Consider the following 21,190-nt stretch of genomic DNA (forward strand, 5'->3'; position numbering starts at 1 on the left):
TTGTTAAAAGGCATTCTGCTTAATACTGGATGATTAATGCTGCTTTCTTTTTTTTTTTTTTCTTCCAGTGTGTTTAATAATAGCAAGATGTTTGTTTTGTTGGGGGCTAAAACTTTACATTGGCAAAAAAAAAAGGCCAATATAAAGTTTTAACTTTAAGTACTTTTAACTTACTTAACTACTTTAACTACTTCTAACTTCCTCTTCTGAAAAGTCAGTCCTACTCTGTCTCCTCCTTATTCTCTTCCCAATTTTGTTTTTCTTCTATCTTTTATGTCCTTTTACATTGTCAGCCCCCCCTCCCCAAGATGCTGCTTCTTAGACTGTAAACTCCATTGGCTGTTAAGTCAGTTCACTTGCCACGTTATAATTTTAATTTCATCTGTGTTCATAATGAATGTGGTCTGATCTTTGGAGGCCTGCAACACCAAGTGTGTAGAAAGTACCATGTCAGCTAGGAACATAAGACACTACAACTGTTGTGTCTTTGGTATTGACCACTAATGGATGTGTAAGAAAAGCCTGTTATTTGCATGTTATTCCATACAAATACTTAAGCTTATTTCAGGTAACAGTAGCTCTCATCCTGAATACAGGACTTCAGAAATATACTTGTCTCTGTATTTCCTTGTTCCTGCAGATTGCATTTTCAAACATTTGCACTGTTTAGAGTAGGGGAAAAAAGCTTTCTAACTTTCTTCAACAGTTCAGTTCTCTCTCTTTCTTGTCCTAGTTGACGGAACAGGCAGGTTGGTAACTGCAGCATACCACATGGCTAATCAACCTCTCGGTCAGTGTAATTCTTCACTGTCTGCTCTGTACGATAACTTCAATCCTGTGCTTATTTAGTGGTAAGTTAGACCTCTGTGACTACTCCTGCTGACTTAAAAATATGTGTTCTTATCAGTATTAAAGTAGTACAAGAGCAGAACTGTTGCTTTAGGCACATTTCTTGCCACTGTGTTGGCTAATGAACCTTGAATGAAAGTAAGAGGGCCAGTGACTTTGAAATAGGAGCTGTTAGCCAAGTGTTGTAGAATTGTAGTCCTTATTTATTTTGTATGCTAATCTGCACTTGTGACCATGAGCAGAAAAGCTGCAGTACAGCAGGTTTTATAAGCTGTGGCTTAACCAGTTATCTAGTATCTTAAAACTCTTATTTAAGCTGACTGATTTTGTGCACAGGTCAGAAACCTGCTGTCATTGATCATTAAATGCTATGCATATTGTACATTCATTTACATGGATTGTTCTAATAGTGCTTGTGTGTATTATGCTACATTACCATATTTTTTATATATATATGTGTGTGTGTGTGTATGTATTGCATGAGGTTCAATTGTTAGGGTTTTTTGTATCGTCACTTTTGTATTCACACAGTGCCTCATGTATCTATTTGCATATTGCAAGAAGTTGTTTCAAAGCAGTGATTGGAAACAGGCGGGGATAAGAACTCTCCACTGTAGGATCTGATGTTTCTGAAGTATTAATAAAGTATAGTGATTCAAAGCATTGTTTGTTTCTTTTCTTAAATGTATTTTTCATTCTAATACTTCAAGTAGCTGGATCCACAGTGGTCATATTCCACATCTTTGAGTGGTTACCCTGTCACCAAATCTTACCTTCTTCTATAGGGCCCTTCTGGGAAGACACCAGTGGCAGCACTAGAAGGAAACAATCCTTGGAATCACAGAGCATGCTTACTTGAAAAGATGATGTCACTAAAACCATCTTAGAAGTGGACTGTGTACTTCTAATTAATTTGGTCTAAGTTTTCTTTCATTCTTTTTACCAGGTAACAACAGCAATAATGCAGGTTGTTTGGTGTACTACCTAATGTCTTACAGTAATGGGATAATGATCTGAAAGACCCTGTTGCAGCAGAGATCATGACAATTTGTTGTTTACTTGCATATTTGTTAAAGAAGTGGTCTTTAACTGCCAAAGTGGAAGTGTGGACAGTGAGTTCCTGGAGTACGTTAAGGTTAATTTACTACAGAACATAGAGAAGTATTGAGAAGGATGGTAACTTTCAAAATGTAAGTATGGCTTGGAAGCTAAGCTAATCTATGTGATTGTTTCTGAAGTGCTGGTGTTCATATCCTCAAGAAAGAAAAATGTAAGGAGAGCAGGACAGGGATAAGAGACTTGAAAAAAAGAAAACTTTAACAGTCTTGGGGATCTGAGAGATGCAGTCTTCAGGCAGTTTGTCTAAATGCTGTTGTACTTATCCTAGTGAAGAAGAAAAATAAAAATCTAGTTAGAGCCCAGGGTGCTGCGCCAGAGGGAAGCAGATAAGGTATTTCTTGAAATACAAAAATAACAATAACCATAATAATCATCAGGTAGATTCTACTCAAGATACTGTGGGCATACTTGAACCTACTTCAGATCAAACCTCAAATGTCTTAAAAATATCTTCCATTTGATGGTTCTGAATGTTTTGTTGGTTTGGTTTCTGGTTTTTTAACAGAATTCCAGGGGTGAAAATTCCCTTGTAATAATCTCTCGAAAAGTAGCAAATTCTCAGAAAAGTGTAGGTTGGGGATTTGCTTGACTAGGTTTAGCAGCAGTTCCCTAGCCTGTGATTCACTTAGCTCACCAGGGAGCACAAGCAACAGCTAACTGCTGCTGTTCTTTCCTGATTATGGAAAGCAACTATGGGAGTCCATCAGCCAGGTAACTCCACAATCCAAAGGCAACTACAGCTACTCTTTGCTGGTAACAACACAGAGCTGAACAAAATCGCTCCAGTGTCTTGTAGGCATCTTTGGTACTTTCTAACAAAGGGTGCCGTCTTCCTATAGATCTGACCCCATTCCAGCTGCAGTTGAGAACAGGACTGAACATCACTATTGTTTGTCCTTGCTGGTGCCCAACATTGGCTTTACTGTCTCCTTTTGATTAGTGGGAGGTGAAATCCAGATGTTGCTGATTCTTGGCTGGCTGTGCTATCTTACTCGTGAATGTTTTCTTTTTTATCTAGCAGATCTCCAATAGACCATGGGGCTCATAGCCAACCTTCTGCTCTGTGATATCAGTCATATGCAGTCTCTGTTGCTTGTGGGTTTGAGCAAGAAGCAATCAATAAGCCCATGGAAATAAATGTAAAACTTTGATTTAAAGCTACATGAAGCTAAACTTAGATGCCATTGATGGGGTTCATGACACAGAAGCATTTATCCACCTCAATTGTTTAAACAAGGAATAACAAATATTCATGTCCTGTTTAACCACCCCCATTTGATGTATGTTTCTTTGCGGAAAATGTGCTGTAAAATCTGTAGCCACTCATTTCCTAGGCTGTAGAAAGTAATGAAATAACAGTGATGATGGGGCAGATGTTTCTGTTTCAGACTGAATTAGTGACTGTTACAACACAAATGGGGGCTATTTAATTCCTGTAGAGCTCCTCAGTTTACCTTGACTAGTATTTGCTGGTTTCATCCAGGTTCTCTAGGAAACTTTACTGGGGGTTGCTATGCATAAATTAATTCTTAAGCTCTACCAGATCAGTCTCGAAATGCCTGTCCTCTACACCTGGGAAATGGAGTGAGCAGAAGTGCTTCTTCAGAGACTAGGAGATCTTTAAGAAATATGGGCTGTCCTCTAGTAATGCAGACTTAGCATGTCTCTGCTCCTTGGCAAGGGCCAGACAAAACATTGTTTTCTGCATCAAGATCAAGTTTGCTATTCAAGTAGCACTAATGTAGATTACAGGCTTTCATGTTACTGTCTTTAAGTTTTTGCCTTTTTTTTTTTTTTTTAAAGAAATCAAGAATAAGCTTGAATATGTCATGCAGAAAGTTGCTTGTAAATTATGTGTAGAGACTGTAATGGGTATTTACCTGTTTCACCAAACTGATAATGCAGTTTTGCATATGTAACTGCAGATGTCTTGCAGCTAACATCCCTTATATAAAAAAAACCAATTTTTTCAAAGTGTTACACTGTTCTTGAACTTTTCTGTTTTGGATATGTAACAAAATCTGTTACCTGTTGCACTACAACCAGTTCTTGATATCTTGTTAGATGCTTTTTGATACTTGCAATTTGGGTTTGGTGGTTTGTTTTTTTTACTGGAGTTAAAATGTTTTGAAGTTTGGGTTTGCCATATTCTCATGTTGTTATGTTGAGCTGTTTGGAAAGAATCTTAAGTTCTCATTAGAATGAGAAAATATTTAAATGTTTAAATGGTGCAGCTGTTATCTAGCCTTCAAATAGAAGTAGCTCTTGGAAAGAAATATTCTGAACATGCCTTGACAAACATAAACCTGCTCATTTTATATAAGAGTTCATTGTATGCTTGAGGCATATAGTAAGGCAAAACCAAGTCTTTTGCATAGCCTAAAAGAAAAAATTCTAGCTATGTTGTGGTGGGCCAGACTAGCTACAGCACTTCAGTCTGCAGTTCAGTGATGTTCTATTTTCCCTGAAAAAGATTGCACAAACGATAGAAAAGAGACTTACTTCCTACATCATATTCTAGGCTGTAGAGTAAGCACTTCCAGGAAAGAGCCTGTGACCTCCTTCTACCCAGCCTGATTTTTCTGCGTAGACCTTCGGCTTCTGAGCCCTTCCACAGGACAGGGAACCGCTCCTATCTCAAGGTAAGGCAAGGAGGGTCTCGGTATGGAAAAGGCAAATTGTTCTGCAGGTGTCTGAATATTCCTTCAGGGCTTTGTGTTTCTACCCCTAGAGGGCTCCCTCTTTCCTTTGGCCAAAGCAGAACAAATAGGAAAAGATATGTGATGTTGCCCATTGCCACAAATTGTTCAAAAGAGCCGTCTGCGTATTGTGTCATTCCCATAATATTTTCATCTGGCAGGTAGGCACTGGAAAGCTGAGTGGGGAAAGTTTCTTTGCATGATGATATCTTCCTTCCTGCCCCGTATCTTTTAAGATGTTGCAGTGTTTCTGGCACTAATTCTGTGTTTTGCTTTTTACTGGTTAAAATTCAAGTAGTTGGTTCAGGCTGTACAATACCAGATCTCTGATAATGGCCAACAGCAGTAATGTGGGGAGAGTGCAAAAAGCCTTTTACATGGGTGGCAGGAAAGAAGTCATTCATGTAAAGAGTGGGACTAAACAAGTATAGGTTAGAATAATATTCCTTTTCTCATCTCTTAGTCAAGATTAAAAATATCTGAAGCCTTGTTTCTCGTTATATGAAGACATAAAAGGTATTTCTCTGTGTGTTTATCAGGCTATAAGAGATACCTCTCTTTTAGTCTACAGCCCAGTTCCTTTACGAAACCAAGTTCTGGTGTCAGTGTGGGGAAAGGAAAATAAATTTTAACAATGGACCAGAAGACACTTTGGGCTTTCTGTATAATTAATTATAGTCATTTAAAATCTTGTGCAAAGTCTATGTTTGAAGAAGTTCTAAGTTATAATTAAGCCAAGCTGCTAACGATGGATCTAATTGTTAGGTTACAGACAGGCACAGGTAACACGAGTTGGGCCACTGACATCAGATATTTCACCCAATTGCTTTCTGTTGATGCAGCTAATTCCACACAACTGTTCCAGCAGCTGGAATGACTGGCATGGGGTGAAGCGTGGATGCATGTCAGTTTTCCCTGACAGACTTAACTGGCCAAATGTCATTGGTCTTTAAAGGTGCCATGTCCTTAGTGTTGGCTCTCAGAAGACTCCCTGGAGCACAGCTGCTTTAGGACTGCTCCTGTTGAACCCCTGCTATTGAGGGACTCGAGATGGGAGAATGAATTAGACACTGAAATGGCTTTGCCAATTCCCCCTTTCTATCGTATCAGTCACCTGAAGTGTTGTATCATTCTGAAGAAATGAAACGTTGCAGTTGAGGCAGAGGTCAAATTCAACAGTGTAGGCAGGCTTTGTTGTTGTATTGCAAGCCTGTTTTTAAAAACAAAAAAGTAATCCTCTCCTCTCTGTCCCACCCTTCAATGGATTTTCATCACTTCAAAATGTTAGAAATATCAAATCATACATGGACAGACCTTCCTCTCACTACAGATCTAAAGCTGATTGCCTGTACTGGTGATTGATGAGGATACTAAAGTAAACATCAAACCCTAGATGTTCAGTATTAAGGTTACATTTAAAGTCTAAGTACAGTGTATTTGGAAGTTACTGGCTGAACCATTGAAACAATGTTCCTGCTACACAGTGCAGCTTATACTAACGAGAAGATTATGAGGAAAGCATTTCAAATGCTTGGTTTTGGACTGACATTAAAACCTTTGAAAAATAGTTTAATCTAATTTTTTATCCCCCATTATGTTCTTCCTCCTGGAAATGTTTATAAGTCTGGGGTTTTTGCCTTAATTTTAGTATCTCAATTTGTAGTCTTAGTTTTGTCTGCTTTCTAAGGTAAAGAAATTCTGGATCTGTATTCTCAATCTTAAGCCCCTTTGTAACTGGTGGCTTTTATTTTTTTATTTATTTGGTAAAGCTAGCAAGAGATTGGAAAGTGGCTGTTTTCTGCAGGGGAAAAGAGACAGAAAGGGGATCCAAGCAATTCAGTATTTTTTTTTTGCTTTGAAGTAGTTTAAGGAAAGGTTAATGAATCAATCCTAATACAAATGCTAATGAAAACTGTTCATTTCTTACCCCTACTAATAATCACTTTTTGTAGTGGGAAGATATGTTGCAAAGGCCTGCCCCTACCATTAGAAAATTGTCTTCTAGTATTTTCTTGTTAATGAAATTTTAAGTCAATGAGCTATTCCCAAACAGCAATTGGCCAAGCCAGGATGTGCATTAGCAGGCTAATAGCAGGCATCCTGCATTGCTGAAGGCTGTGTGTCTCATGGCAATCCTCTAGGAGTTGGCTGCATCACTTGGAGCACTTAATACTGGCTCTGCTAAAGCACTTCTTGTGTTCCCATTGCCTCCTTTGGGAGACTGCTCCATTGACTAATAGATCTCACTGTCAGGAAGTCTTTCCTGTCCTTCAGTCTTACTGATCTCAGTTCCAATATATAGAACTGTAACTTCTTTGACCACTCTTTAATGAAAAAGCAAAAAAGAAAAGCAAAAAGCCATCACACCTGTATAAAAAAATTGAAACTAATCTGTTTTTCAGTCTCCACTGTAAAACTTGTAGAACTTGGGCTTTTAGTTAAATGCTGCCTGCATACATTTTGGGCTGATGGCAGCAGGATCTGGAAGTTGGCTAGCGTAACTCCCCTCATAAATAAAACTACTGCGACTTTGAATCTGTCAGTGACCCATGTGTGTGCCTGTGACATGTACAAAAGCTGGCAGCTCATGAAAGCCGAGCTGAGCTGCTCGGGGCTGAAGGGAAGTTTGCGAAGTTACACAATGCGCTAGTTGAGATGTCACGGGGAAGCCAAGGGCTGGGGGTGTGGAGGGAAGACCACCAGGGCTGCCTTGTGTAAGAAAAATGGTGTCAGCACACCAGCAGCCTGCAAAGCTCCCTGGCTTGGGCAGTGGGAGCTGCTTGCAGCCACTGCCAGCCGTGGAGAGAGGCTGGTGTGCGGGAAGCAGCCGGAGAGAGGTTTTCACAAGGACCTGTTGTTTGGTTGCTCAGATTATATCAGCGTTCTGGCTATTGAGAGGGATTTGGCCTTTGGGGTTTGCTTTCAGCTTTATTTATTTTTGCCTGTTCTCAATTCTCTTTGTGAATACCAATATTCTGAGTCACCCAGAACGATTTCTGCCTTCATTAAAGATTCCTTCCAGCTCCCCTTCAACTGCCTGTAGGCTGTAGCCTGCCCCTGCCTCCCCCTATGCACTCTGCTGCGCATATTTAGCTCTCGGTATTCCATCACCCTTCAACTCCTGCAGCTCTAGCACTCGAACGCCTTCAACCATATTAAACTATATTGTACCTTTGTTTCTTTGCACAACTTGCGTTCTTCACCTGACCTGTTCTGTACTGTCCCTGCTACTTCTGAAACATCTTCTCAAGCATTTGAGATATGGCATGAGGCCATAGTTTATCCTAGTCCTACAGCAGCTCTGCTTAGAGCTGATCGAGTGAAATGGTTAAACCAGGAAACTGGGCATCCAGACCCTTTAGTCTATTTCTGTTACAGCGTGTCCTTCTGTGTCACCCTGGATAAATTCATTTACCTGTTTCTGTCTTTGTTTCTTTGATATACATTGGTGTTTAAATTTTCTACGGTATCTATACCAAACAAACAGGACTATGTTTCTGGAAAACAAAAATTAAAAGATGCAATACAAAAAAGAAGTAATTGTATAGGTCCTTAATGGGTATTCCTACGTGAATTGCTGAGCTCTGTGGAACTCTAAAGCTTGGGTATAAGAAATTCTACAAATCAATAAAGAAAATAACCTGGAAAGGAGGATGGGTCTCTTATTACAGCACTAAGTGTCGATACTGTAGATGTCTTAATGCTAGTTAATGACTGTCCCTAATGGTATTCAAACAATGTACATTTGCTTTAGCTTTTTTCAAAGTCCAGATGAGCTGCTCGGAGCTCTCTTAATGATGCAAATTATTTAACGCTCATTTGTATGCAGTATGCTCCTGCTTTGAAAGTACTTCACAGAATTCAAGCCAAATTCAGCCTTGCAGCTCCACTGAAGTCACTGCTTGTCTGTGCATCTGTTGGTCGCTTTTCTTTCTGTTTTTTTTTCTTCAAGAGTTAACTTCTTGTTATGTTGATTTTATTTTTTTAAAGGTAATATCTGCAAAGGGTTTTTAGTCAGCCTTCTCTTCTCCCCAAAAAAGTAGCTGTAAGTACAAATACAGTTCTGTTGATTCTCACATCTCCCTCTTAACCACTGTGAAAGGAGGACAGGCTAAGCAGAATATAGGTTTTTTGTGTGTTCTTTTCTTTCCTCTACTTTGCACCTCCTAAGCACAGTTTTGGTGATATCTGGCACTCCTCCTGAAAATCATCCTGCAAAGAATCTCTGCCATCTGATGCATGCAAGATACTGAGTTCCTCTCTATGGCCCATTTCTGGTTTAACGCAACGTGAACTGATGGAGGCCCAAATCACGTACAGTTCTGCAGGTTAGTTATGCTCAGTATAACGATGTCAGGATGCACTTTCTTATGGCTGAGAACAATACGGCATGGGAGCCTGACCTGATATTTTGAATTCAAGTAGCTGCTGAAAGGTGGAACAGACATTCTTAGTTCAGGCATATACTCACTTTTTAGTGTTGGACTTCCTAACTGCAATATTCTTGTAATGTAATTTTTAACTCATCCCAACTATGTTTTTAACACGCACATTGAAAGAAAATGAAAAATCATCTGCAGTCATATCATTCACTCCCCCTGGGTAATCGGTAGGGGTGTGATTTTCAGCTTACAGGGCAGACTCACAACCATCTACTGCCTGCACGGAGTAAGTGGGAGTAATGGAGAAGCATCCTTTCTAGATGTGCATGTCACTAGAATGGGCAGAGACGTTTCTTGTCAGCTGTTAGCTATTTGCTGGCAGCACAGGGATGAGTGCTGAGACGTGGGAATAATGGGTTCATTTCCAAGCTCCACAGCACATGAATCTAGATGCCCTGTTGCCCTGTTTTATATAATATTGCTATAGTATAGGACTGCTTCCCCTCTCCCTTTCCTGCAGCACTGTCCTCCAGCTTCTGCCTATGTTCATCTCGACGTTCTCTACAGCTAGCTCCTTCCCCCACCTCCCCCCTGCTCCTCCCTCCCCACTGCTTGCCCATCCCTCTTGGCCTGCATCTCTCTTCCCTCTCTCCTGCTGGGGATGGATGTAATCCCCGGAGGAATGTGGCCCACAGGCCTCTGCAGGACTTTGGGCGTGTGACTCCGGAGAGCCTCTGATGGGGAACGCTAAGCAGGAAAAAGCAATCTCACGTCACCTGGCAGCGCAGGGAGGGAAGAGCTGGATGTTTGTGGGCTGTTCGGTGTGCCTGGCTGTCCAGCCAGCTTATCAGACAAAAAAATAGAGGCTAGACTTTTCGGCTGCATGTGCTATTTCCCTATTCATTGTGTCTGGGTGATGTATTCTCTGCCTGTGGTTTTAATAAACATCTTTCATAGCTACTTTCTGCTTCAGTCCCCCTTGGGTTAGCTCTTTCCAACTCAGCTGCATCAGTGTGCCGAAGATGTTAAGTCCGAGCGTGTGGAACAGAGGAAAGAGGAGAGAGGACTTCATGTAGAGCGTCTAAGAAAGCTTTAGCTTTAACCACATCGCTGTGAAGCTGCTGTGTATTACACAAGCCTCACCTGCAGTTTAAGTTGCACAAAGCTCTCTCACTTAATCATATCAACTCTTCTTCCCTTTCCTCTTTGCACTTATATGTCCACAGAGCATGCAGAAGTGTTTGCAAGGAGAACCCCAAGCTACTGTGTTGGTTTTTAATAAGGCTTTGCAGGTAGGATGTTGCTGTGTTTTGGAGAGTATCCTGGAAATTTCAACAGGGACGTAGGTTAAAAAAACAATAAAATTACAATTCTGTGTTTGGAAACTGAGTTTTGTCCGATGTAGTAAGCAGCCGTCTTAACCCTGCTAGAGCAGAACAAACCCCCTTTTCTAGCAGAAACCAGAGTTGTTGTTAATTAACGTCTTGCTGAAAACGAAGTCTTTGCCATCTGTTCCGCCACCTCACTAGGAATGCCACTCTCATTATGTTGATTATGTAATTAAAAATGAAAATATATTTTGGTAGAGTGCTGCATAGGCATCTGTGCTGATTCTTCTCCTGTTCCTATTTACCGTCCCCTGTCCCCATCCCATAAGAAAAGGAAAAGGCGACAATTGTTTGACTCCTCGGTAGCTTTATCCTGGAGCTGCGGTGCTGGCTGCCAAGCTGGTGCATGTCATGGGAGCAGCTACTTCAACCCTGCTGCGTTTGAGCCGTGAGTCCTTTGCAAAGGCTGGTTATTAGGTTCATGAGAAATCCGTGGCAGGAAGCTGCCCCTTAAACTGAAGCTGCTTTAAGTTCTTGTGAGGGGTTAACTTGAATCCAGAAGAAGAAAAGTGGAAAGAAAGAGGCCTGGTTACTTCATAAGTGATAGCATGACCTCTGAGATCAGCCGGGCTGCTCCTGTTACAAATATGGCCTCTGTCTATCTAAGGGTGGAGGAAGAGAGAAAGAGGAGGGGTAGCTTTCCTGTAAGTGGGTTAGAGCAATTACTGAGGTCTCTTACAGCAAATGAAGTCGTCAGTGTGAGTCACATTCCCTTTTTTCTTTCACTGCCAAGTTTTAGGCAGTAACCAGACAGAGGGAGAAAAAAAAAAGGAAAAAGCAACAATGGAGAAAAGTTGAACTGAAACAACCCTTCATTCGGGGTATTGTTTGACATTTTAGTTCTGATTGTACGTAGAGATAAAGGGTCTATAAATATCCTGTCTGCTGAAATTCCTTATCACAACATTGCCTGTCAGCTGAACAAATAGGTTAGGTTCTCCAAATAATACATAATTACATATGTAAATAGAAAATTACTGATTATATCCCTGCACCACATGGAATGAAGGCCTGATCACTGGAAAGGACATTAACCTTTTCTCTTTTACTGAGAGATGCCCCAGTCTCAGGAAAACAAACGGCACATACAGCTGTTACTGCTGAATCGGTGCAAGCTCCGAGACCGGGCTAAAATAAGCAAGGAGATATTTATCTGACTGACGAGACTAGATGAAAGCATCTTCTGACACTTTTTGGAAAGTATCTTCGCATTTAGTTCTGTTTAACAAATGGCTGGAAGCTTTTCTACTCTGCTTTGGAGCTTTTAATGAAGCATTGTGATTCCCGTTGTGGTCAATTGTTTGACACTTTTATTATTACTGGTATGCATAGCGTTTTTTAATGTTTGACAGCTGGAGAAAGAAGTATTTTGTGCATTCAAACTTTTAGCACAAAGCTGCTGTTTTCCATTCTGCCTTTGTCTTTTATTCTTGCTGATGCAAATCAACGAAAGACAGAACTGATTAAATTACGTTTGTTTACTTTTTCCTTGATGGTAATAAGACACAGCCTGCCTTTTACAAAAGACAGAAATAGAGGATGTGAATGTTTCTACAGTATTTCTAGAAAGTTTTTTTTTCTTACAATATAAAGGCATTTATTTGTTTCTTATGTCTTGATTTATCAGATAATGCACACTTCCTAATGTATGTGGAATAAGAATAGAGCAATGAACGACAGTTAGCAATGGATTCCATTTGGAAAGCTTCTATCTTGTTATTTTTATTAATTCAACAGTATAGATGATCAGACCACATCACAAAACAAACACAGCACGATACTTCTGTTCTTCGCAGTAGGACAGCCCCTGATCATTACTATAGCTGTACAAGAAAGTCCCCTCAGTTACAGGCTTTAGGTTTATACATACACGGTTGTTATTGGGTCCTGGCTTCAGTGCATTGGCACAATACTGGAAAGAAACAAGCACTGAGAGGCAGGGCTGCAGAAATAGGATACCCATGATTGTTTTGGTGAGTAATGCGCATGTCTTGTGGATTGTGTAATATTTTTTTCCTAACGCTTGTCCTGAGAAAGGAGGCCTGCGTTTGTCTGTCTTGCTTGTGCAGTGTGTTTGCAAGGAAAAAGATCCTAGATCGGGAGTGTGTTTCTAGAGGTCAACAGCTGCTTGTGAGATGGTAGGACAAGATCACCAGGAGTACAGAGAATTACAGCAGAAAGATTTCAGGAAGGATATATGGCAGAAACAGGAGAGGAACAGGATGAGCAGAAACGAGGTGGTAAAGAAGTTGCTATAAAACTGCCCTCGTGACAATTTTTTTTCCTGTGTTTTTCAAGAACGGAGAAAAGTGCAGCAAAGGATGGCAAAGGCAAAAGAAGTGCCTGAAGGCTTCTCAGCAGTGTAGTCAAACCTCCCTGTTTCCCAGATGAAACTAGTCTTAGGGAGTGATATCACATGGCAACTGAGCCAAATCTAATGGACTGCTGGTATCAAAAAGGACACTTCTGCTCCCAGCCCTGCTGCTTTCTTTGTACAGGTCTGGTGCTTGTCTGGCCCTTTGATGAGCTCATGCAGCTCAATAAACTGTAAGAAAATGAATTCAGTAAAAAATATACCAGCCCAGGAAAGGAGGAGAGTTGGACCCTCTGAGAATGGAGACTGGAACTGCAATGTGCGGGAGAAGCAGAGACATAGCCTTTTTGCTGCAGATTTGGGGTGGACTGGGGGATGCCTCGCTGCTGTTCTACGTCTGACCTCCCACTTCATCTCCTAGGTGATGCTTCCCTCAAAAGGGCACGAGATGAACACGGCCTGATCAGGGAGGCTGACTGGATAGGGAAGGGAGGTCATCCAGTAGCACCAGCCCACATGGCAGAGAAAGGAATGGACGGGACTGCAGGAGCCCAGGAGGATGTTGTCATGGGTAAGAGCAGTGGAAGAGGAACCAAGAAGGACAGAGGATACGTTCAGAGTGACCACAGAAGGCTGCTGCAACAAGCACCGGAAAAATGCTTAAATACAGGGCAATGGTCCCATCTTCCTAATCTAGCTCTTACAGGGTTTATTCTCGTGTATCCATGTAGCTGTCCCTGAAGGAGGAGTCCTGTTTATGTCCCTTATTTAGATATGCATTTCTCCAAATTGGGATTTGATAAGAGGACAGCTGCTGCATTTTTATTATCTGTGACAAGCAGCAGTAAAAGCTGTTCAGAGTTCATGATGGAAATGTATCCATATATTGGCATTTATCCAGCTGCACTTCACAAAGGTAAATGGGACATGAGTGGTACACTGCCCCCTTTTAATCCATTTTCTATAGACAGGGATACTTTGCCTCTCTGCGGGAAAGGCCGGCACAGCTACTGTGCTAATAAACACTCATTTCTCACTGCAGCAAATGCACTTCCCAGACTCATAAATCCAGGCAACTTGTAGTTGAATAACAATTAAATAGCCACATGCATTTCCACACCACGGTCTGGTGTGCAAGGCATAGGCCTAAGCGGCTGGACATCTGCTGTCTGCTCTCCCACACATACTGTTTGGCAGAGCATAATCACTTAATCTTACCCTACCGCCATTAATGATACCTGTGAAATTGGATGCAGAGCATCATCCTACAGATATTTTGCCATATCTTTCAAAAAGAGCGGTGCTCTCTCTCTTGCTCTTTCTTTCTTTCTTTTTTTTTAGTGGTCTTTATTGTAATAGTAAAAAATACTTTTAATTGCTGTTGGTCTTTCTCTCAGGATTTCCAGGCCAGGGATTCAGTGTGGTTCTGTTAGCATCACTGGGAAATGAAATATCATACTGAAAAGTTGGTTGAGATGCAGGATGCTAATAGATCCTCACAACAATTTTGTGTCACTTGTACAAAACCCAGAGACTCAGTAATCCAGTAAGATAAATGTAGTGCTTGATTACAATGGATGTATTGCACTTACACAGAGCCTAATCATAAAAGATGCCTTTTATATCTGGAGTAATAACCACCATATGTCAGGTAAGACAACAGTAATGTGAGCCAGATAATTTTCCCATTGTTAAAACTTTCAAAATCCAAAAAGCTACAAATGCCTTAATTATTAATTCTGTTTAGCTAGATGTAGTGCTGGTGGCCGGAGGGAACATCTTTCTGAGGTTCAGTCTTTCCCCTGGTCTACCTGATAACAGTCTATGTGGCAGAGTTTAAAATGTTATAGCCATTTAAAGAAGTAAGAATTGTGTGCAGTCATTACCCATCTTGAATTTCCATGCAGCAGGATTACCACCTGAAACTTCAGTTCAGGTGTTCCCATTTGTCCCAGAAAGCTTGAACAGATAAGCCTTATAGTTTGCTCCCAACTTAACGAGCCTCTTCCAGTGGTGAAGCTGTGGAGACCCAAGGCCTGTCTTTGCACTGTTGTTGTATAGTTACCTATCAAAATGCTTATTCCCTATAGAATTGGCAGAACCCTTGACTTTCGTCCCCAGCCCCCACCCCGTGTGCCTGTCAGCTGCAGACCAAGTCCTAGCCATGATCACAAGAACATCCTGAATCAGTCTCAGTAATTTGCATTTCCTTGCCAAAGATCTTATCTGCTGGGGGTGAGAATTGCACCATCAAGGTCGCTGGTGTTGAGAAATCTGCACCCTTCTGCTCCCCAGATCTACCTTTTCAGGCTAGGTTAATTTATCCAGAAGAATTAATAGAGACAACAAAGCTGTCGAGTGAGAAAGACCACACAGCGAGACAGCACTGCTCTGAACATCTGCACAATTTGTATATTTGATTAGGTACCTCGGCACTTGCAGATTATTGTTGTTAGAAGCAAATCTTACTTTTGCCATCTTTATATAAGGCTCTGTGCTGTAATTCTGCAGGTGTTCATTCTCTGAATACCCATGTCGTTTAAAAAAATGACAAATGCTGATAGTAAAAAATTGCATTTGCTCATTCAAACATCTTGCTGTTTACATATAAGAAAAATCATATGCCAGGGGTCCAATGACGTAATGAGAGATGCAACGTGGACTTCAGCGGGAGGTGGATGGGGCCCTCAGAATCCGCTCCTCTCACACAAATAGTCCCCTGATATATGTAATGAAAACCTTCTTTTGTTTATAATGACAGATGCCACAGGGGGTTGTATATTTGGATATTATTTTTTCTCTAGGAGTGTTTATTAACAAATGCTTGAAAGTTTTATGATGTGGTGAAAACTGTATCTCATGATAAACAGGAAGCGCTCAGAGGTATTGCATTGCCCCCGTAACGCAACACAGATTCCAACAGCTTGGCTCTTTTTTTCAAAATACTGTGACACCACTTCCTTCAGGAAATCTCTCTTGTCTGCACAGCTCTTATCTGCCATAGATATGCAAAACTGCAAAAGAAATGGTTGTTTTAAAAATGAATGATGATTCATCAATTTTGGACTGTAGAAACAGATGTCTGTAACTTATATCTATTAAAAATATGCAGTACGGGCTCTTGGGTCAGTGGATTGAACAAAGTGCAAGGAGAAGAAACTGATATCTTCCCTCCCTCCCGCAGCACAGGTGCGGCTTAGAGAGCAAAGATGCAGATTTCCCTGCAGGTGCTTGAAGCGTGTCTCAGCCATAAAGCTGGAGGTGACTCTTCTGCAGTTCAGTGTCAGCAAGGCCAGGATCTGGCCAGTAAAAGAGAAGAGGCAGTCCTGTTCCCTTGTTTTCTGCCAAGACTAGCAACAGGAAAGCTAAGTATGACAGTTCATACATGGAACCTTATATGCAGAATAACTGTGCTGCTACGGCCTCCAACTTGCTCATAAAGGCTGCCGTGCACTTGTCCTGTGATGATGTATCAATGTTGGCTGAATTTTGAACCCTGGTGACTTTTACGTGAAAATCTCAGAATCCCGTTAGTGTACTGTTCCCTATCGCTTGTTTCTGTTCAGCCACTGCCCATCATTTAGACTAAATATAATAACAGCAGAAAACTAGGAAGTATACGTGTGCCATCACAAAATCATTAGCTACATGTGTATTTGTGGTGAACATCACCCCAGCTGACAACATCAGTGAAAGCAAGTCCTGGTAAACTCTTTTTGGAAGGTCTGGCATCATTCCCCAAACTGGTTCTCCATGAAGGGACTTGTGTGTCTGCCAAGTGCTTCACTTGCACAAAGCCAGATGCAGTGGGGTCTGGATATCACCCCTCCAACTGCAACCCTTCTATTCCCATAGCTCATTCCCACTACCTGTCATTTTACTTTCATTTTACATTCTTCCCCCACCCCCATATTCCCTTTTATTCTTTCTTTCTTCATCCTTTCTCCTCTGCCTGCACATCAGCCAACCTCTTCATCACACGTGGTCCCTAATTTTTTAGCTATGAGCAAGAAGTATTAAAACCAGAGTTACTGCAATGTCTGAACAACATAAAACCCTAATAATCTTGGTTTACATTCTTTGACTTCTGCCTCTGTTGGAGGCATCACTTGTCCTGTCTACAGCTGAACTGAGAACAAGTGGGCAAAACAGACTGCATATTTTAGTATTTGTAAATTATTAGACTTCTGAGGTTTTTGTAATAGTATTATCTCCTTTTTTGTATTTTCATGTATTTTCCTAGCAATCAATGATATCAGAAATACAGAGATCAAGAGACTGATATTATGCACTAGCTAAATCCATTTGTAAAAACTTAATAGCCTCCCAGTGCATAAAGCTTCAGCACAAGGAAACAACGGTCATATACTGGGACTTCAGTGGCATCCTCACAAGTCACTGTAACATTCTGTATAAATATTGACTATATGTATGTTCTGTTTTGTCAGTCCTCTAAAATAACTTTTTATCTGGTGGTTCAATTCTCTTATCATCCACAGCTTGTTTACTGAATTTTAAGTCTTGGGCAAAGTGAAGCAAGCTCATGAGGAGTAGTTGGTTTTCAAAAGATAGAAGCTCCAGATAACTGAGGACAAGTAAAGCACACAACAATATTGAAATCACTCAGAGTTTTATTGCAGCTGACTGAGACAGAGTGCGCTTTGAGGCTGGGAAATTTCCATTACTGAAGTGCAGGACAGTGCCTGGATACTGCTGCTACTGCAGTTGAAAAATAAAAGCAACTTAATTTTGTATAGACAGCAACAAAATGTCCGTATATTAATGAAAATTGTTAGAATTATATAATAAGCTTTTAAGGTTGCAGAAAAATGGATCCCTTTTAAAATATTTAGAGTATAATTGTAAACTACTTGTACAAAACTAAGGAACGTAAAAATGACTTGAAATTCCAACTGTGTTTTCAAACTGTATTTGTGAACAGCAAATGTCACAAGAATGTGATAGATAATACAAGACATCTCCTACAACAGTGACAGATTCTGACAGTGACAGAATGATACCCAGTGCAAGATCAAGGTTGTTACTGACAGTATAGTTCTGCAATTAATAATCTTTTGTGCTCCCCTTGGCATGCACAAAACAAACATAGCAATCTGTTTACTAGTTTTAACACCGTGGTGTAAAAGCCACTATAAGCTTCCTGCAAAATCAGTCAGAATGTTGAATGGGGAAAAAAGGAAATACTGGGGGGAAAAAAGTAAATTTGTTTTGGCATCAGTTGCCCAGCAATTTGGGTGAGAGACTGTTTTTAACTTCCCAATGGCGTAAGATTACAGCGAGATCCTCATTTTGTTGAGGTCACTTTATACTGTCAAAGCAGTGGTCGACATTTAAATGAAAGTCAGTCTCAAGGGATTTCAGCTGTATGTCACCAGTTAAATCAAGCCCAGGTAGGTACTGATGGGAAGTTATTAGCATCTGATGCTCTTTATGAATCTTAGGATAGTTCCCCGTGGATCAGAGCTCATATCTAAGCAATTTAAGTTTGTGTCACATTCATCACCATGGTTCCTGAGTGCCTTAGAAGTTAAAATATATCTTTATAAAACACCTTACATGTCTTATTTCTCTCTCTTGTCACCCCCGCACAGAGGCTTGAGGTCTTTTTAAATAACGCTGGGAAAGCTGTTTTTAATATACCTAATGCCTGCATTTTGTTGGGACGATGGGGAGGTTCAGGGTCATGCTGAGGTACTTTGAAAGCAAATGCCATGCTCCTACAGCAGCTACCGAGAAAACTGTGTCTTCACGTCCCCACGCAAATAATACAACTAATATAATGATGATGATCTGGGGAGATGTAGCTTTAGTTCTAAATTAGCACAAGAATTTGAAATCACTCCCACCCCCAATAACGAGTGGCACTGTAGGGCAGCTACATAGTGTTTGTCCTTTGCCCAAACCTGATAATGCTGTTTCCAGGACTCGTAGGGCCTTTCATAGGATGACATTTACTTTTCAAGAGACCTATTTACAGAACACGAAGTTAACAGTTAAAGTAGATATGTGTAACAGTACAAAGACTTTCTAGACCCTGATTGTAGGATGAACTCATCCATGTGACTGACTCCTGAACTTGATACGAAGATGGAGATAGTCCAAACCATGGCATATTTAAACTGACCGATTGTATGGCTTAGCTGTTTCCTAATATAGCTCTCAAACTGAAGATACTGCATTTCTGTTTGGACAAACTCTTCTAGGCAGCACTTTTATTTTTGTTTGAAATAAGCGCTTTTTTTCCCCTCCTGCTTTTCATTATCTGCTATCATTTTTTAGTATCACCTCCCTTTATTTTGATCACAGAACTAATAATTTTCTTAAAACACATTTATCTTCTTCTTTCCAGAACTGAGGCTTTAATGTCACCTTGTTACGGCAAAAGACCCAACATTAAGTGGAAGTAATGACAGTGTATTTAAATAGGTTGAAAAGCAATTAGTAACACTTCTGTCTGGTCTGCCTATCTCAGTAACTGTAGTGCTTCGTTGAAGTACATATGCTAAGTTTTGTCACAGGAGAAGTTGTTGGGAAAGCTTGCCATACCTTTTTGACCGCTTACTTGGGTTTAATTGGATTAGACATATATTTGAACACAGCACTCAAAGGAGCTGACAGTCTTTCCACGATTTCCTGGTCTGCCTGGTTGGTTTCCTTTTTGATCAGACACAGCCTGGTGAAGGTAGAAAATACTCTAGGTACACGCCAGTTTTTAATTAAATTGGCTATGACAGGTTGTGTTTAAGCTAGATTCTCCACAATAGTTTGTTTTGCATTTGCTGATGACAGATTTATTTATGTATGTAATCAGAACTGTAAGCATAATTTCATTTTTAGAGTTGAGAACCTTTTAAATAATATTTTACTTGGTTTCAGAAAATTTAAACATTTATTCACATTTACTGCTGTCTAAAATTTCTGAGAAAAATAATGCTGTGTGTCTAAAGTGCAGAAGAACACGTTGGAAAGGAAAGCATTATATACAAATAAATACATCAGAAGCATTATCCCACTCAAATACATAAAAAACTAAGCCGTATAGTTGCATGTCTGTTAAACACAGAAAGGAGTTTATTAGATTATGTTGGTCATCCATGACAGCTTTCACTCCATCAAACTAGGCTGGGGCTGCATCCGAAGCCCAGACCCTGCTGGGTAGGTCTGCCTCAAAGGTGAGTCCTCGGGCTGCAGTTTAGCTGACCGGCTGCAGCTGAAACCAGTAACTCTTCCTTCTCGAATTCTGGTCAAACAGCAAGCCTGATGCTTTGGGGGATGTTAGTAAGTTGTAATCAAGAGACTGTACAGCATTTGGAAGCAGCTATGGAAAACTGCAATTGTTCGGTTGATGGCAAAGGAAGCTGGCTTGCAGTTAAGTAGAGACAGAAGAAGGTGGGATGCCAAAAATGACCCTCTGGCAGTTGGGAGAAGGAAGACAGAGAGTACATTGGCAGGGGCACCTTCAAGGCAAAGACAGACATGAAGCAGCAGGGTTGCCAGCAGAGATGTCAATAGTAAAAATGTCAATAGAAAGAGAGAGCAGAGCTGAGAGAGGAATGTTGAAAGAAGAGGGCAGAGTACAACCAGCGAGAACCTGAAAGCAACTGGATTGTCATGTAACAGCTTCCGGACGAGAGCTTACACGGGGAATGCAAAATTAGTAACTACTTATAATAAAAAAGCTTGATAGCTGAGGGGTAATCGGATGATTCTGCACTGGGGTCTTCTGACAGACTGGGATGGTCATAAACATGGAGACACTGGCATGCTAAGATGCATAAAGATACATATTTGAACAAATTTTCAAAGGAACAGAAGACACAGCTCATCTCAAGCAGCTGTGGCAACAGTCGTTGAAGCAAGTAACAGCAGGACTTTGGATCGGGGGTTAATACTTTTGGTCAAGATCGTTAGAGAATTGCAGAAAAAATTCAGGGAGTTAAGATGCTCGTGCATAACTTTGGCAAACTTCCAGATCAAGCAAAAGCTGTTCTAGGAAAACAGTAAAGGTAGACGCTGTTGCAAGCGGTGACCGTGGCGTGACACAAACCATCAACTACATTTTCACCTCCCATTCAGGGCCTTCAGTTTATTTACATTTATATGGGAAACAACTAACAGGGAAGTATGATTCTATATCAATCCAGCGTGCTAAACAGAGGTTGCAAAACTACGCGCTGCAGTTAGGAAATGTCAGAAATAAGCCTGCCCCCGCTACGGTAATTCGGCTTTCGCGCACAATAACCTCGTGCTGCCCGACATCAGCAGGCCGCAGCCCGGCCAAGAGCAGCGCACGGCCCTCCTGCCTCTCCGACCGGCGCCTCGAACACAAGCGAAGCCCTTTCTTTCCCTGCCGCTGACTCACTGCCGGCCACCCCGCGCTCCGCAGCCAGCTCGGCTCCCCACGCAGCCTGCGGGACG

General features: G+C 41.0%; 1 protein-coding gene across 1 annotated transcript in view; it reads left to right on the forward strand.

Annotated features, from left to right (window-relative positions):
* The window catches only part of PPM1F (protein phosphatase, Mg2+/Mn2+ dependent, 1F), a 33,248-nt gene extending 16,450 nt beyond the window's left edge, over window positions 1-16,798 (forward strand). Inside the window, exons 7-11 of the mRNA XM_010581748.1 lie at window positions 4,490-4,610; window positions 8,658-8,712; window positions 8,844-8,995; window positions 13,173-13,667; window positions 15,936-16,798. The gene's annotated coding sequence lies outside the window, so the exon portion shown is untranslated. The remainder of the gene's footprint in view (window positions 1-4,489; window positions 4,611-8,657; window positions 8,713-8,843; window positions 8,996-13,172; window positions 13,668-15,935) is intronic.
* Window positions 16,799-21,190: the final 4,392 nt, after the last annotated feature.

The sequence above is a fragment of the Haliaeetus leucocephalus genome, unplaced genomic scaffold (assembly GCF_000737465.1).
Source record: "Haliaeetus leucocephalus isolate CR32 unplaced genomic scaffold, Haliaeetus_leucocephalus-4.0 Scaffold802, whole genome shotgun sequence".
In the NCBI taxonomy this organism is placed as follows: Eukaryota; Metazoa; Chordata; class Aves; order Accipitriformes; family Accipitridae; genus Haliaeetus; species Haliaeetus leucocephalus.